Source organism: Cygnus olor, chromosome 23 (genome assembly GCF_009769625.2).
Source record: "Cygnus olor isolate bCygOlo1 chromosome 23, bCygOlo1.pri.v2, whole genome shotgun sequence".
NCBI classification, from domain to species: domain Eukaryota; kingdom Metazoa; phylum Chordata; class Aves; order Anseriformes; family Anatidae; genus Cygnus; species Cygnus olor.
This window is the reverse complement of record NC_049191.1, coordinates 3,121,096-3,137,209: the sequence shown is the minus strand read 5'-3', so window position 1 is coordinate 3,137,209 and position 16,114 is coordinate 3,121,096. Positions and strand designations below refer to the sequence as shown.

At 55.9% G+C, this 16,114-nt stretch overlaps 1 protein-coding gene across 5 annotated transcripts in view; it reads left to right on the top strand.

Annotated features, from left to right (window-relative positions):
• The window catches only part of RSPO1 (R-spondin 1), a 28,552-nt gene that overhangs the window by 342 nt on the left and 12,096 nt on the right, over nt 1–16,114 (top strand). Inside the window, exons 1-2 of one of the 5 annotated variants that reach the window (XM_040534700.1) lie at nt 12,659–12,709; nt 12,835–13,169. The exons of 1 other annotated variant lie outside the window; for it this stretch is intronic. The gene's annotated coding sequence lies outside the window, so the exon portion shown is untranslated. Of the gene's footprint in view, nt 1–12,658; nt 13,170–13,277; nt 13,678–16,114 lie in introns of those variants that run through there. 3 more of the 5 variants (XM_040534697.1, XM_040534699.1, XM_040534701.1) reach the window with 3 other exon arrangements.

The window sequence follows — 16,114 nt, the reverse complement described above, 5'->3', positions numbered from 1 at the left end:
GCGGGGCTGGCCCCACGCTCGCCTTGGCTTTCCATCAAGCAGATAAGAGGTGGAAGGGGAGGAGGGGGCAGGAAGGCGAGGGGCACCAGGGACAGCCTGCGCCCAGCCCCGCCGCCGCGGCATCGCTGGTGGGGAGCGCTCCCGGGGCGTCTCTCCTCCTCCAGACAAGGCTGCTTTGACCAGACTGTGCTCTTTTATGAAATCCCAGCGATTTCCCATGGAGAATTAATTTGCACGAGGCAGAAAAAAAAAACATCGTTTTAGAGAATTTCTCGTTTCAGCGTTTCATTTCTCCTCTCTTGTTGACATTATTTGTATTTTTGTTTACATCTGCTCGTCACGAGCCGTCTGTAATCCTGCACAGTGTACCATGAGCTGGCATGATATGACATAATACGAGAGCTGAGATAGCCTATTATTTCTATTTTAGTTTGGAGGATATTTTAAACTTTATGTTATCCAGGAAATTTCTGAAATATTTGTCTTCATTCCAAGCCAGAACGAAAACAATTTTGGAAATGTCGGAAGTGCCCGTGAAACAAGTAGCGAGCGCTTCCAGCTCGGCCGCTGCCTGCGGTGGGGTGGCCGGCGGGGAGGCCCCAGCCCGGGGAGGGCAGTGGGCAGGGGGACAATGGGCACAGGGACTGGGGCTGGCAGCGGGTTGTGACAGCAGTGGAGTCAGCTGGGGGTGTTGGGATGGATAATTCTGCCACGAGCCAGTGCAGCCCTGGATTTCCCTCCCTATCTGGGTCAGGACGCGCTGGGAGGGGTGCAGGAGTCGGGCCGTATCCGTGGTCAGTGCACTTTGGGGCCTGCCTGCAGGCTCTTGCAGGGTTTTAGTCGGTCCTGAGCCCGAGGGCTTGCGGACACCTTGCAGAGAAGGCACAAGGCTGTGCCGAGCAGAGAAGCCATCCCCAGCAGCCTCCCCGTCTCCTGGGTCAGACAGCTTCCTCGCTCCAGGCCATGCCAGGAGGGACTGGAGCAGCTCTGCAAACCCTCTCTGGTTTGGGAGGCACAAGCCCGGGATGCAGAGGCTGCAGCAGGAAGGCTGTGCTCAGCCCAGCCCTGGTGCTGTGCCCGCTGTGGGACAGGAGCTGTGGGAAGCCAGGGTCCCGTCTGCGTGCGCCCTGCAGGAAAACACTGTTGTTTCCCCCAAGTAATTGTCTCTGCCTCGCTGCCGAGACGCTCAGAGCTTTGCTTTGTGTGCTCTGGGAACCAGCGATTTGTAAAGACACGCTGCTGGGCTAATCCTCCACCAACTCCCAGAGCCCAGACCAGCTGGGGTCTGGCAGCTCTTTCCCTTCTCCGTCTCCAGCCTCCTCGAACAGCGAGCGTCTCCGTAACGAGCTGCTTACAGGTTCTGACTTATACTCAGAACAGAGCAGCAGCTCACTGCGGTCGGGAGCCAGGGCTGCGTGGGCACGTTGTGCCAGGCAGGCACGCCAGCGGTGCCAGTGTGGTGCTGTGCCATGTGCAGAGTCCCGGGGGCGATGCCAGCCCTGGTGGTGAAAGCATCTTGGCACTGTCCCTGCTCCGGAGCCGTTGTTGTGCCCTGGAGACGCTTTTACGGAAGGGAGCTCCTTTCACGGCACGGTTTGCCGTGGCTCCGGTCCACGAGCTAATACATTGGGGAAACAATAAAATTAGGCTCTAAAAAAAGATACCTTCCTCTTTGTGCGCAGGAAATCTCACGCTCTGCGTGGAGCTTTTAATAGCGAGCACAGTAGCGCTGCGCGTCTTGAACTGAATTAAAGCTCCCTCGTGCCGTTCCCCAGCGCGCAGCTTTGCCGAGCCGCATGCCCCTTGGCTGGATGAGCATCGGGGGGACTGCTAGGAAGGGGGGACACGGCCGGTGCCTCCCAGATGAGGTTTGGGAGGGCAGAGAGGGCCTGAAGCTCAAGGCGCTGAGGTTTCTGTAGGCTAGCAGCTGGCACGTCGGTGGGTGCTGGCTGGCATCGGACCCGGGATCTGTTAGCAGGTAGCGTACGCGGAGCTGGAGCTGCGTTAATCTTGGGTCTGCCAAGGAGAAAGGCTGGCACGGTGACATCCTCAGCGAGCCAGCTGTCAGTGCAGAATAAATAGAGCCCTGAGAGCTGTGCTGTGCCCCAGGCTGCTGCAGGCAGCTTGCAGGAGGCAGAGCAGCAGGATGCTGCTGTTAACCACCCGCTGCCCGAGCAGACAGCGGCATCCCCCCTGCCTGGACTGCTTGGTCCAGCCTGAGCCTGGGTTTTGCTCCCCGATTCCAGCCAGCCCCGCTGCAGCTCGGTTTGGGGTTAACCGTGATGGTGCTGTGGGAGGGCTGCACGAATGGTGCTGTTGGGGAGGCTGAGGGGCACCCTGACACCCTCAGTGCCTGTCCTGGGTGGCGGGAGACCCTCCGGGTGCACCATGAGTGGCACCCAAAGGGGTGGCTGGCACAAGAACCTGGTGGTAAATCTGGGGGTGGCAGAGGGTCTGAGGGGGACTTTGGTGCAGCACACAACGACCTGCCCAAGGCCACCCCGGATGGTGGTGAGACAGTCAGTGGCAAGGAGCAAGAATCCCTCACCCATTGCTGCCCACGGTGCACGACCACCACAAGTGCAGAGCGTGGGGACAGGCTGGGGGGATGCACCCATGGGTGCTGTGCCCCAGGCTGGGCAGCAGTGGGGGCTGCCGGGGTCCCCCCCAGTGGTGCAGGAGCCGAGTGTCCGGAGAGGACAGGCACCACGCTGTGGGGAGGGAGCGGGTTTTTCTCCCCAAAATGTGATCGTCCTGTGGTCCTTGGGGGAAGCACTAACGCCACCGCGCTGCGCGTATCGAGGGCCTGTGATTTTTAAGAAAACTCATTTTGAAGCTGACTGGAGTCTGTCAGAGCAAATCAGTTGCAGTTTCAGATAGCCACTTGTTTCTGGTTTAACCCTGGGAAAGCAACTGGGCTACAAATGTTTACCTTATGAGGTAAACCATCAATATCCTTGAAACTTTGATTAAAAAAAAAATACTGGACTGGAGCATCTTGTGGGTTTCTCCCCACCCCCACCCCCCACCCTGATTCGTTTCACAATATGCCAGAAGCATGGCTTGAGTTAGGGCTTTGGCAGGGGCTTTTATCATGATGGATATAGTGGAGGCTAGAAAAGAAATTTGGTTATCAGAGGATGCCAGAACTCAACTTCCTAGCACATACATTTAATAACGCGAAAGTTCTCCTTTAAAGGTCTCCTTAGAACAAGTCCTAGTCATCGCAGAATGCATGCAGATAAATTAAATTACATTTTAATAGCGGAGAAGTCATTTCTGGGCTGGGTGCAACAGTGAAAGTATGTTCTCTCTTAGACAAAAGTAGCCTCATCTCCCATCAAAGTTCTGAACGCTACCATATGAAAAACTTAATTGGAAATGAAACCCCAGAGCTCCCAGGGCAGAGGCTCCGTGAGAGGCTGTCACGTCCATGGTAGCTCTTGCTGACACTGCAATCACTGGAGAGTCGCTCTCCCTCCTAGCAAACGAGAAGGCATCTCCAAGAAATAACATCTCCTGCCTCTTGCTGCAGCAGTGCTGGAGAGAGGGGCTGGCCGTGGGTTTTGTGCAGCTCAGCCCCGGCTCTTCCTCGGGGAGCAGAGGCGCGAAGCCGCAGCCTCCTGCCAGCAGCAGCAAGGCGCTTCCCACGCACACCCCGTGCCCTTCACAGATCCCGCTGCACATGCCTGGAATCTGCATGAGCGGCTTGGAGGAGATTATAAAAGGCACAACGGGGAAATAGATGCTCATTTCCCATTAACTTTAACCAGGAGCGTGGCTCCGACCTGCCCCTCACCCCTCTGTCAGTGCCCCGGGCTGTCAGTGCTGTCTGCAGCACACACGTGGGGTGGAAGCTGGATGAGGCCCTGTGGTGCAGGGCTCCTGGATGGTCCTGTCCCTTTTGGGGTGGCTGTCTCCTATACTGTGTGCCCGAGCATCTCCCTCAGTCACCAAAACCCCCAAACAGAGAATCAGGCAAGTGGCCCTACGTGGTTTGTGCTTCAAACCTCGTGCCACTGACCGGCAGGAGAGGAGCTGCCCATCACCCGAAGCTTCTGAATATCCAAACTCCCTGGGTTATTTCACTGAAATATTTTTTTAAATCCACCTTTTCTGAACCTTGTGGCTCAGCGCCACCCGAGCGGCGGGGGGCGTGGGGCCACGCAGGATGGCTGTCCCCGCGGGGAGGGTGGCGGCGGAGGGTTTGGGACATATTTCATGCAGATGAGAAGAGTCTCTCAGTCATTCCCCTGTGCACCCTGGAGGCGTCACTGCATTTTCCCACAGAATGGCTCATCTGAACTTGCACTGACTGTCTAAAACCGCCAAGCCCCAAAGCAGACGTCGCGAGCATCTGCTCTGCCGCCCCGCACGGCTCTCTGGCTAAGGCCTCGCTGAAGCATTCTTTCCTTTGCCTCAGACCATTGTTTTCAGCTCTGCCATCTTTTCGAGCCATGCACGATCCATTCTCTTCCTCGCGCCGTCATCTTGAAGATATTTAAAATATGCGCAGGCTTTTTCTGTGCAGACGCCGACCTCGAAGCGGACAGCATGTGCAGAAGTGCCACGGTGCGGCCGTGGGGTGGCACCGACTATCCCCTACCCCCAGCCCTCCACTTTCTCATCTTCCCCTTCATCCTCCCGATCTCTGCCTCTCCCTTCCCTTTCCCCCAAGACCCCAGAAGCCCCAGTCCCCGCTTTCTGCAACCCCAAGACCCAGCTCCCAGCATAGCCCAGCCTCCTCCCTGCAGCTCCTCGCCGAGCGCGGCGGCGGGGCTGGGCGTTGCTGCTTCTCCATGTTTATAGAATTACCCAAATCCCTAGGCAGAATTAGCTCCTTGCAGAGCATTGCACTCAATTAATTATATAGTTTAAAACACAATACATAGACATATCCCATCCGCACCAGCAAAGCTGAGGGCTCCACTGGAAATCTCTCAAAAGCCAGAGTGCAGCAGAATTAAGGCCGTATGCGCAGCCTTAGCCATGCTCCTTCAGCACACTCACAGCATATAGCCTTTAATTATAATTAAAATAATTATAGATGTGCTGCAAATGTCTCAGGGAACGCAGCAAGCAAGCACATTTCTACAGCTTTTGCTATACTGGTACATAAAAATACTTTGCTGGTTTTGCTATACTTTCGCTTTTGCTGTACAAATGATTTATTTCCCCTGATTTCAAAACAGCAATATTCCTCGCCGCCTCCACGGGCTTTGGCTGACCCTGGGGAGGGTCCAGGGCCACCCCAGCTCTGCTCGCGCCACTGCAGGTGACTGACACCAGCGCTGGGGACTCCTGAGGTCACCCGTGTGTGTCCCCATGCCGGGGTGGGAGTCCACAGCAATTACAAGCTTCCTGCGTGGCCTTCCCCTGGGGTTTTTGTCACGCATGATGTCTCACATCTGGGATCCGACCAGTCGGTGAGGATGGCAGTGCTATTTCCACGCCAAGCTGTAGCTTTTTCACCCCTAGCCATTTCAGAGTTTACAGCTATTGTGTTATATATTTTTTTAAAATGTTGCAAGAATTTATATTGGGAAAAAGTGCCTTTTTTTTTTTTTTTTCTTTTCTCAGTGCCCTGGGAAATGTCATCCAGCAGGAATGTTCCCAAGAGCCACTCGTGGCCGAGGGGAGGCTGGGCTCCAGCAGCTCTTTGGGGCCCCCCCTGCCCCACGCTCATGGCAGCACCAGCCCTGGCAGCAGGGCAGAAACCCGGGGAGGGAGAAGCTGCTCGTGGGGCAGCCCCCGCTGCAAACGCTCCGGGTTTCATGTCCTCTTTGCTGTGCTTCTCCCAGCTCCAGTTCTGGACAGAGTTACGAGACGTGCTGGAAGTCCCAGCCCTGTGGCCTGTCATCATTTAAGCTTGACTTTAATAGTGTCTCAAAGCAATTTACGTTTCCCGAACATCAAAGCCCCCCAGAGTGATGCTGGGGGAGGCAGGGCTTCCCCGCACCGCTGGCACCAACGCTCAGGAGCAGCAGGACCCCTGCTGCTGGTGCTGGACACGGTCCTGGGTGGTGGTGGTGGCACCACAGGCTGGCTTCCCTCTGGAGCAGACCCTGCTTCAGCCTGAAAGAAAAGCATGATGTGGTTTGGAAAGGTACACTGGGCGGTAGTTGAGGGTTTCTGCAGGTTTGTTAAATAGAAAAATTGACTTTAATCCCAGAGCTACCGGTGTGTCTCAGGTAGGGGAGGTCAAGGGGAGGAAGAGCTGAGGTGCTGTGCGCAGGAAGAGAAGCGAAATTCTCCAGGAGAAAGGAAATTACAGCACACATTAAAGCACAAGTGAGGTTTGTATGATTGCCCTGCTACAAAGGTGCCGGATGCCTTTTCCTGAAGCAAAGCACCACAAAGGTGCGTGGGCGCTGCCCTGGCATGGCGAGCAACCACCCAGGAATCAGCAGCTCCCCATCTCCCTGCAGCACGGGACAGGAGAAGCAGCAGGGAGGAGTGCCCGTGGCTGCCTGCGGTTCTGCTCTGGCCGACCTCGTGGGGCCATGTCCTGCGTGTGGGGAAGGAGGGCAGAAAGGAACCGAGCTGGGGCAGAGCTGAGCAGGGTGTTTGGGATCGTGCCTGCCTTCTACAGACAGAAGGGAAACGATAAATGTGGATAGAGCCAGCAGAGGGCAATGCATGGGGCCACACAGGGGGCAATGCCTGGGGCAGTGTTGGGGACAATGCACAATCAGGGCAGGGGGAGCCCAATTCTGCCCAGCACTTGGTGCAAGGACCATGGCAGCTCCAGCAGGGCCAGGGATGGAGCCCTGGTCCACCTTGCAGATGTGAAGAGACGAGACCTGTCTGGGGGAGTGACACAGGGATGGGGCAGGTGACGGGTGCTGGGAGCAGGCACAGCTTGGCTGTGGCTTTTCTGTACGACCTGACAACAACACACCTCAAAAATGCAGCTCCAGGAGCATCCAATGGGGAAAAATAAGGAGGAGAAAAAAATAATGAAGTGATGCCAGCCTGCATCGCCTTCACCTCTGCCCCCCACCCTCCTGTGTGCCCGGGGATGCTGTGGGGTGCAGGGGGAGCAGCTCCCTGGTGGGAGCTCCCCGTGCCTGGGGCTGCCCCACAACCCCGGTGCTGGCCTCCTGAGTTTTGTAGAGGAAATTTTCTTCAAAAAAATGGCAGAGGCTCCTGCCTCCACAAACACAGCGCGCTGCTGTCCCTGCCAGAGCTCAGCGCTGGTTTGCCTCAAGGAATCTGTGAGATCTGTCCTGCTGTGATCTGTAACAATATTGGGATTAAATTAGCTTCCCTGAGCTGCAGAGGGGTCAGCGTGTGAGGCCCCCTGGTTAATCCAGCGGGCCAAAGAGAACAGAAGCCTCCCTGCACCGGGAAAAGGAAAACAACGGGGTCTGTTTGCAATCCGTGGAGCTAATTCAAACAGCATTCCTCAAACAACAGGGGAAAAGGGCCTTCGAAGCGAGCGGGAGGGGAGCGTTTCCCAGCATGCGCGTAACGCCGCTCCAAGGCGGAGGCGAAGCCCAGCCTGCACGCGGTGTCTGGCCCCGAGGCGAGGTGCTGGATGCAGGACGGCTTGCTGGGAGCATGAATTCGCCACCCACATGCTGCCCTCTCCTACATTCTTCCCCTTCTCCTCCGTGCCCGGCGAGCACGGAGCGCACGGGATGCCCCAGTCATTCTGCGGGCACCGGGTAGCCTCGAGGTGCTCGCTCTGCCCTGGGAAAAGAGGCACGTCCCGGTGATGCCCCCATAGCAGAGCAGCCCCCTTTCTGCTGGCTCCCCCGTGGCCCCGTGGAAGGAATGATCCCGCGTGCCCCCGTGCCTGACCCCCGAGCGGGGCTTCTGCAGGCTGCGATGGGAACTTGATAGTTGTCTTTGCAACCAGAGCGGTTGTTTATGCAAGAAGTTAGGCACTTGGGATAACTGTATTACCGGGGACTGAGGACTGCAGGTGTGCAGATATTATTAAAAACAATTGCCCAGGCTATCAATCATCCTGCGCTAGATAAGCCCCCTGAAAAGCAGACCTTTGTGTCCAAGAAGGGTGCAGAGAAACAGCACGGGGAAGGGCTGGGGCCGCAGTGCTGCAGAGGTTTCAGACCATTCTCCCTTTCCTTCTGGTGTCTCAGCGAGCGTCTTTTCTGCTTTTTGCTTATGCTGAGATATTATCGAAGGCTGATGAGGCACTGGGGATGAGTAATACATCCTCTGTGCCAGCTGAGAACTTGTAGGTGCTGGTATCTGCTCCTGCAGACAGGGTTAATGCCAGAGCCCTGGTCTGCCAGAAGCTGTGCTGCTCGCTGCTGGAGCTGCTGAGGGGGGGCGGGAGGGACCAACGGGTCCCATCCGGGGTGTCCCCACGGTCCCCAGGCACTATGGGGTCTCCGTGGGGGGATTGCTGTCACCTGGCAGCTGGGGGCACAAGGGGATGCGGGACCGGAGCCGCAGCTGGGCAAGCTCCACCAGATAAAGGCAGGGTTTTAATGGGGAGGGGAACCAAGTGCTCCAGCACTGGGTTTGGGGGTGTGGGAGTCACCGTTTTCTCTGCAGAAACGGGGGGAGGCTCCCCCTCGGAGCAGGCACAGTGATGGTTTGTGTGGAGTGAGGCATGGAGCCCTGTGAGGGAATGGCCGGACCTGGGCAGAGTTATCCAGGCTGGTGTAGGTGAGGATGAGACCTGCAGCTGGCTTTTCTACCGAAAGCAACAAAAAACACTGAATTCAGGTGGCCTACGTCTGCTTGGAAACACCTCCTTCCCTGCACAGACTGTTCATAAGGGTGGGATTTGGGACAGGGATGCATCTGCCCCAGGTTGTGCTGCGCCATCCCCATGGAGGAACATCCCTGCAGCCTGCTCGTGTCCTTGTCCCCATGACCGGGACCTTTTCAGCTGAAGGTCTGGAGCCAGCTCCAAACCAAGGAGCAACCAGCACATGGAGCAAGGTGCCCTGCTCCTTTTCCTGCTCTGGGTTTAGGCAGGAGCACCAGGTCTGCCACATGCTGGGCACTGCACAGGCTCTGGGTTAGGAACAGAGGCTTTTCATCTCACCTCAATAACGTGAACAAATGTAAGGATGATGGAGAACCGGCCGTCAATCCTTTTGGCAACTGCAGGCAGCATCCAAGTCCTGCTGGAGTCAGCGCGGCGCTTCACTGGACTGATGTCCTGGCTGTTGGAGGAGCAAATCTGGCGAGCTATTTATTCACAAGCCTTTCCTTCTCGATTGCATTCAGGCATCTTGCAAACGAGAGGAGAAGCTGCTGGGAAGGAAGTATTGGGGCAGCCCCTGGGAGCAGAGCACAAGGAACGGGGACGGCTGGAGCCCACCACGCTGCCCCAGCACCTGCGCGGGCTGCAAGGAAAACCTCCTGAGTCAGCGGTTCTGCTTTCAATCTGGAGTGGCTTGGCGTTTTTGCCCTGTGAAAATGTGGAATTTCGTGTCCTTTTGTACAAGAGAGAAACAGCCTGTTTAGGATTAATTTAGGATCAGCCTCAAGAGCCATTAGCTAAAGCAAAACAAAACGGTAAATTAGCTGCCTGTCAGAAGGGGAAGAAATGTGGGACTTGATGCTGGATTTATTATGGAGGGTGTTAAGGCAGGATTTAGTGTGATTTACTGTCCTCTGCAACGATACCTTCTAACACCAGGGAGCTGGCAAGCACATCGCCTTGCCTTCAGTCGGATACACTGTGCTGCTCGCTAATTATTGATGCGCCCGGTAGCCCTGGTCCTACTGCTGGATTTGTCAGCGTTTCCATTATAAAGCTCTGTCTTCAGGGGTTTATTGCTCGCTTATAAACATTTGCTCCACACTGAAACTTGATCTACAGCTGTCAAATGGAGCTGCAGTGATCCGAGAAAGATTAGAAAGAAAAAGGTTTGGCTATCCAATGCAAGCATAGCGTTCAAAATCTTCAGTTTGTGAGATTTTTTGCTCTTCGGTTAATTTCATGACTTTGTCCCAGAGCAATGCCTGATGGCCCCTCAGAACTTCCTAGAATAGAAAGTAGAAAACCTCTAAATATAAATAAAAAAGGTCTTTAATACGGAGACTGACAGTAGTGACCACGTAACATCTGTGCAATATTCAGACCACATTCCCTAATGCTCCTACGAGACAGCAACGAGCTCAGATGTTGTTTACAAGTAGGAAACCAGGGACATTTAAAGACGTGCCGAAGACAATTCAGGACAAATAAAACATCCATATTCACATGCATTAACACATACACAATGCAAAGGAAAATCTGCATGAAGGGTGAATTTTCTTTGTTGTCTGTTCTTGTTTTGCATTATTGTCCTCATACCTGAAGAACACAGATTCCCCGCATGTTTGGGGGGCTTCATGCCATGTCCACTATGGCATCCCTCCTCTTCCTCATGGTGAAGAGCTCCAGGACTCCTGCCAGAGGCTGCTGAGGATGCCCAGAGACGCATCTTCAGTGGTGGCTCGTGGAGCATCAGCAGGGACCTGCCCTGAACCCGAGCAAGGGACCCAGAGGAGGATTCAGGAGCTCACCATCAGTCCCATGACAGCCTGAGGAAGAGCCTGTGCCCTTTGCCTTTCAGCCAGGAGCTGTGAAAGCTTGGGGAAGATGAAGTGAAGATAATGCAGCTCATTTGTACGAGACTTTTGCTACTCACTGCCTGGTGAGTCACCCTGCTTGGCATCGCTCATATGTCAGCATGCTGTCCTGTAATGTCCCTAGGAAAACTTGGAAGCTGAGACAGAATTTTATTCATTACAGAAGAATTATGGCATCTGCTCGAGTGGATCTTACACCTAAAATAAATGCTGACATGTGTTCAGATGGTTAGAGGAGCTGACCCACTTCCCGGGGGAGCGCAGCCGTCTGGAGCCGGCCGCGGTCACAGCTGGCGGAAGAGGCGCTGGTGGCTGCGTCGCACCGAAAGGCAGGAGCAGGGGCTGTGCTGGAGGAAATCCCTGCTCCTGTGTGCCGCAGAGGGGAGGCACCTCCGGGCACGGGACAGAGCTGAGTATGGGATCCTTCCTGCTGACTCTTTCCTTGCTCTGAGGGACGCCAGCCCCAGAGCAGATTGCTCCGTTGCGGTGAGCATCGCAGCGGTCTCTGGGCTGTGGCAAAGGTAAGGCTTTGCTGAAGATGCAGAACAGGAGCAGGAGTGAGCTGGGAGCCTGGAGCTCCTCTCCCTGCCCTGCAGAGCCGGGACTGTTCAGCCGCCAGCCCTGAAGCTCTGCCTCCTTCCACCCCGGTCATAGCACCATACAGATGGGGCTTCCTCCCCGTAAGGAGCCAGCAGCCTGAGCCTGGGCAAGCTCCACCGGTGGTGGTTTCTGGGGATAATCGCCCGTCTTCTGGTTCAAACACATGTAGTGCCACAGGGAAGATGGCTGGAGGAGGAGGAATGAGAGACAAAAGGCAAGGATGGAGCATTTTGTGCATCGCCTTCTGCAGCTCCCCAGACTCTGCCCGCTGCAAGTCACACGTCTGGGCTTTAAGGGAACCGCTTGGCTGGGTTATCACCAAATAACCCCTAAGTAGAGAGTTCAGAAGATATCACCACCGATTTCTATATCACCCCTCAAAGACTGCAGATTACCTTCAGAGACAGGCAGAGGCAGTGCTACAAGGAGAGCCTCGGGCAGGAGCAGACTTTGTGCCTGGGATTGCCACCGAGGGACGAGGAACGTGGAGCAGCCGCATAGACAGAGCGCAGGAGCAGACATGCTACATTCTCCTGTGCTGGGGATGATGGTCTCAAGTGGTAGGGAAGAAGATGGCATAGCCATTGCTGTTCCTCGCACAGCACCCGTGTGTCCTCCCGAACCCACCCGTGGGTGGGAGTGGGTTCAAGACCCTAATTTCTGGCTCCGGGTGCCAATGGAGCAGCCCTGGGGGATGAGCTGTTGGGGCTCCCCGCAGGTCCCCGTGTTGCAGGCACTGTGTCTGCCCCCCAGGAGCTGGGATGAGGGTCGGTGACACACGGGGACACTGCTGCCATCCCTCTCCCGAGCCCCTGGTACAGCAGGCATGCTGGTGAGGGTGGTGGCTGCGTGCTGCTGGGGCCAGATCCTGCTCAGCCCCCTGGGCACAGCAGCTCTCGGGGACACCAGCAAGGTGCCCACACCTCGGCTTTCCCCTTCACACCCCACACCCCTTGTGGAGCAGAGTCTGTCCCGGTAGGAGAAGGGGAGGGGGGATGAGGATGGTGCAGCAGCGAGGAGGGAGAGGGGAGAGGGCTCGTGGGCTGCCTGGGTGCGACGCAGGGCAGGGAGCAGCAGGGCTCCACCGTGGGGACGTTTTCCCACGCGTGAGCATTTCCTCCCATTGCACAGCTAGGGATGGAAAAATAACCAGGCTTTAAAGCTCATCGCCTTGGTGCCTTCCTCCCTCCCGAGGATAATAAGCTGCTTTTAATATTTGACATGTTTATTAACAGATGCAGTTGTGACAGCTGATGACTTCATATGCCAGTTACCACTGAAATGTTAGTAATAACTCGGAATTAACTGTCATAAATAAAAAAGACTACAAAGAGAACGGGATGTTGTGTCACTCTGCAGTAATTTACTGAGACCCCGTTGGCTCTGGATGCAACACTGGAAGGTCCTTTGTTGAGCTCCAGTCCGGGTTTTGCAACAGTCACAATATTTTGGCTGGATATTGTCTTAGGAGGTGGTACTAGTGGGGTGGAATTCCCTCATGCAGGAGTTTGCACTAGATGCCTTTACAAAGCTGGATACTCCGGTAATAATAATAATAAAAAAACCCTACCTGGTGGATGGGGATGGAGTCTACGGCACTGAGACCAGGATTTATTAATGTGCAAATTGCTCTGATATGATCACATACTTTCTGCTTTGCATACACAGGGAGCAGCGTGGGCTGATGGAGTATGAACTAGCCTGGGCGATCTTTACGAGCTGAAATCCTGCACATCACAGAAGGGTTTGTTTCTCTGCGCAAAACCTGGGAAGCTGTTAGAAACCTGCTTTTAAAAAACAAGTCAACAAAACCCCCAGACCCAAATGCACCAGACTTCTCCATGAACTCGCCATGAAAGTATTTTTCATTTTTTTTGACAGAAACGTGCATGTAACTTTCTCTGGAGGAACCGAGGATTTTTGTAGTTGGTCTTGTAGTGTTTTAAAGCTGGGAAACCAGTAAGAGTCTTTTCAGCAGTGATGAGGGAGTGACAAAGTCAGAGGTAAGGGCTTCAGAATGCATGTTTGTTTAGATGAAGCTTTTGCAATGTGGGCTGCTAATGAGGAACGCGAGCCTTGTCAGCATCCGACTTGCGGCTTTGCCTTGTGCAACGCGGATAATGAGTTCAGACAATGAAAGCTGGGAGAAATCACAGCCCGATCTGCCGGGATCCCTGGCTCCCCCACCCCCAAGGTGAGCGGGGCTGTGCAGGGGAGCTGGGCTGCCTCTCTCTCCCGTTCCTGCTGCTTTCCCTTCCCAAAGCTGGCACTGGGGCGTGCAGAGCGAGTCGGTGACACTCATTAGTGCGCGGAGCTCGTTACAGCTCCTGGACCGGCTGCGGCTGCTCGGTGTGCTGCCGTGCACCGGCTTGCGGGGAGAGGAGTGGGCTCGGGCTGCACAATTTGGGGACCGACCCGTTAAGTGGTCCCTGCCTCGATACCGACCCTTAATTCAGCCTCCTGCGGAGGACGGCACCCATGGGGGCACGGCGGGCAGCCGAGGAGCGCGGGGTAAGTAAGTGCTCCCGGGGGTTTTGGACGTGGGATCAGTGGGGAAATGGTTAACGGTGATCATGGGAATAATTACACGGCCGTGTTAACACCCTGGGTGCTGCCGTGTAGGGGAAGTGCTGCCGTGTCTGGGCGCTGGGCGGACGAGCTCGGGGGTTAGCAGGGGCTTGGGCTCCGTGCTGCTGTGATCCCACGGCTGGGCAGGGACCTGGCTCCCTTCTGGGTGTCCCCAACATGTGCTCGGATCGTGGCGAAGTCTCAGACCCATCCTCGTGGTCCTGTGCACCTACAGAGCTGGGCTGCAGCATGATGCAGGCGCTGGGGGAGTCTCATCCTTGGGCTCCTACGGTTTCTATAGGTTCAGGCATGTGCGTTCCCCTGAACGGCCCTCGAGATGGGTGTGGGGGCGTGCAGGTGATGTGCTTTAGGTTTAAAGGAGTGTTTTACAGCAAAAGGCATTAAAATAAGGCAGTACTGGCAGAAGCAAATGTTGCACGGCATGGTAGGGATGGAGCCTTTGCTCTCCTGTGCACAGGTCAATGGCCACCAGTGCAGGAAGCCCTGCAAGGTGAAGGTCCGTGAACTTGAGGCAGTGTTTAAAGGTGCTGTTTGGTGGCCAGGCTTTAGCTGAGATCCCGTGGGGGCCCAGCACTTGCAGTGAAACCTCTGCCCGCAGCTCCATCCACTGTGAATTATTTTGCCTGGAGTCCACCTGTGTCCCTGACCTCCTGCCTGCCAGCTCACCTCCGGCCCGGGCCGGGGACGTGGTGGCTCTGCGGGACGCGGGCACTGTGCCATGCCTGGAAGCCACCCCGGGGAAGAGGCTCCTTCCAGCTGGCTCCGTGCCCCGGCCCCGGCTGCGAGAGCAGCAGCACCACCCTGAGGGACGTGGCGGGGAGCGAGCGCGGGGTGCGGGAGCACCCGCTCTGGTGGCAGAGGGGGCACGGATGCGACCCCGCCAGCACACTCGAAATAAGCCAGCCACAGCCAACCCTGTGGTACCATTGCCCAAGCTAGACCCGAGCACCTTTCTGCCCCCACTATGGGGCTGGGAGGCTCTGCTGGCAAAGCAAGAACTGGAGGGGATGGGACAGCCTGTGGGGACAGCCACAGGGTGGGAAAGTGTCATCTCCCCCAAGGATGGAGGTGTTGGCTGGAGACCCTGGTACAGACGCAGCTGTCCAGCCATGCCCACAGGCAACCTGTTGCTGCGATGGTCCTCTGTGATAGAAAAAATTCTTGTAAAAAAAGAAAAAAAACATCAAAAGTTTGCAGCAATAGCTGGCCAGGAGAAAGCTCGGGCTGCCCTGCTCGCTGCCTCCCACCAGCACAACTCCTGGCCCTGCCCTGATGCCCAAAGCTGAGGCTCCTGGCTGTTTTTCCTGTTGTGTTTTTCCTTCTGCTCCTGAAATCAGTGCTGCTCGCTGGGCTCTTAGAGGCTCAGGTTTCCCATGCCGTGACAATTCGGTGGCAGAGCCGACACACGGGGAGTCCTCGTGGGGAGCTCCCACCTGGAGGATACTTCTTTTGCGTATGGCCAAGCAGAAAGCCCCATGTGCTGCTTAGGGTCTTTGCCCCGGGCTTCACTTCTGCTTGTGCCCGGAGGAGCGGGTTACACGGCAGCTTGTGCCTCACTGGGCTGCTGTCAGCCTGGGAAGTTTGCTTTTAAAACCATGCATTTAGAGTCAATTGTATGATATTGCTGAAAACCCTCGTTTGGCCACATTCGCAGGGAAGTGAGAAGGGAGCTGGGCATTGAACTGAGCTGGTGCATGCTCACGTAGGACACTGCATTAAATCCCCACACATGTGGGGGCCGTGGGGCTGACACCGTGTGTGTCTGCCCTGCACCTCCCTGGCTGCCAGCGAGCATCCCACTGTGCAGCAGCACGGCCTCTAAGGGTTGTTGAGGATTTTTTTTTTTTGGTGGGAAGCTCTGGGTTTCAGTCCGCCCCATCTGCACTGGTCCAAAATGCTCTGGTTTGAAATCCCTGGCCTGAAATTTGCTTTGGTTGCTACCGTTGCAGTGCGTCTCGTCACCAGCTGGCATTTGGTGAGTTACTGAGCTTTAGGGGAGGCTTAAAGCCACGTGAAGTTGTACCTAAAAAACAAAACGGGCTGGATCCTTCTGGGACCCCAGCTGAGCTCCTGCCTTGCAGCTCCTGCCTTGCAGCTCCTGCCCTGCTCCCGTGGGCACAGCAGAGCCTGCAGCCTGCCGCAGAGCTTCGCTGCTGCTCCTCGTCCCAGTGCTAGCAGCAAGGGCAGTGGAAATCCCCCAGTAAAAAATTTCCTGGTGTTTTACAGTGCCGAGCACAAGCGCTCCCAGAGAGAGGACTGTGGCACTGTTAATCGCAGGAGCACTTGGAGCAGCTGCTGCCGTGCGTGCTGCGCGGGGAGCCCGAGCTCACCGGGGCTGGGGGCTGCTGCTGGGGGCTGG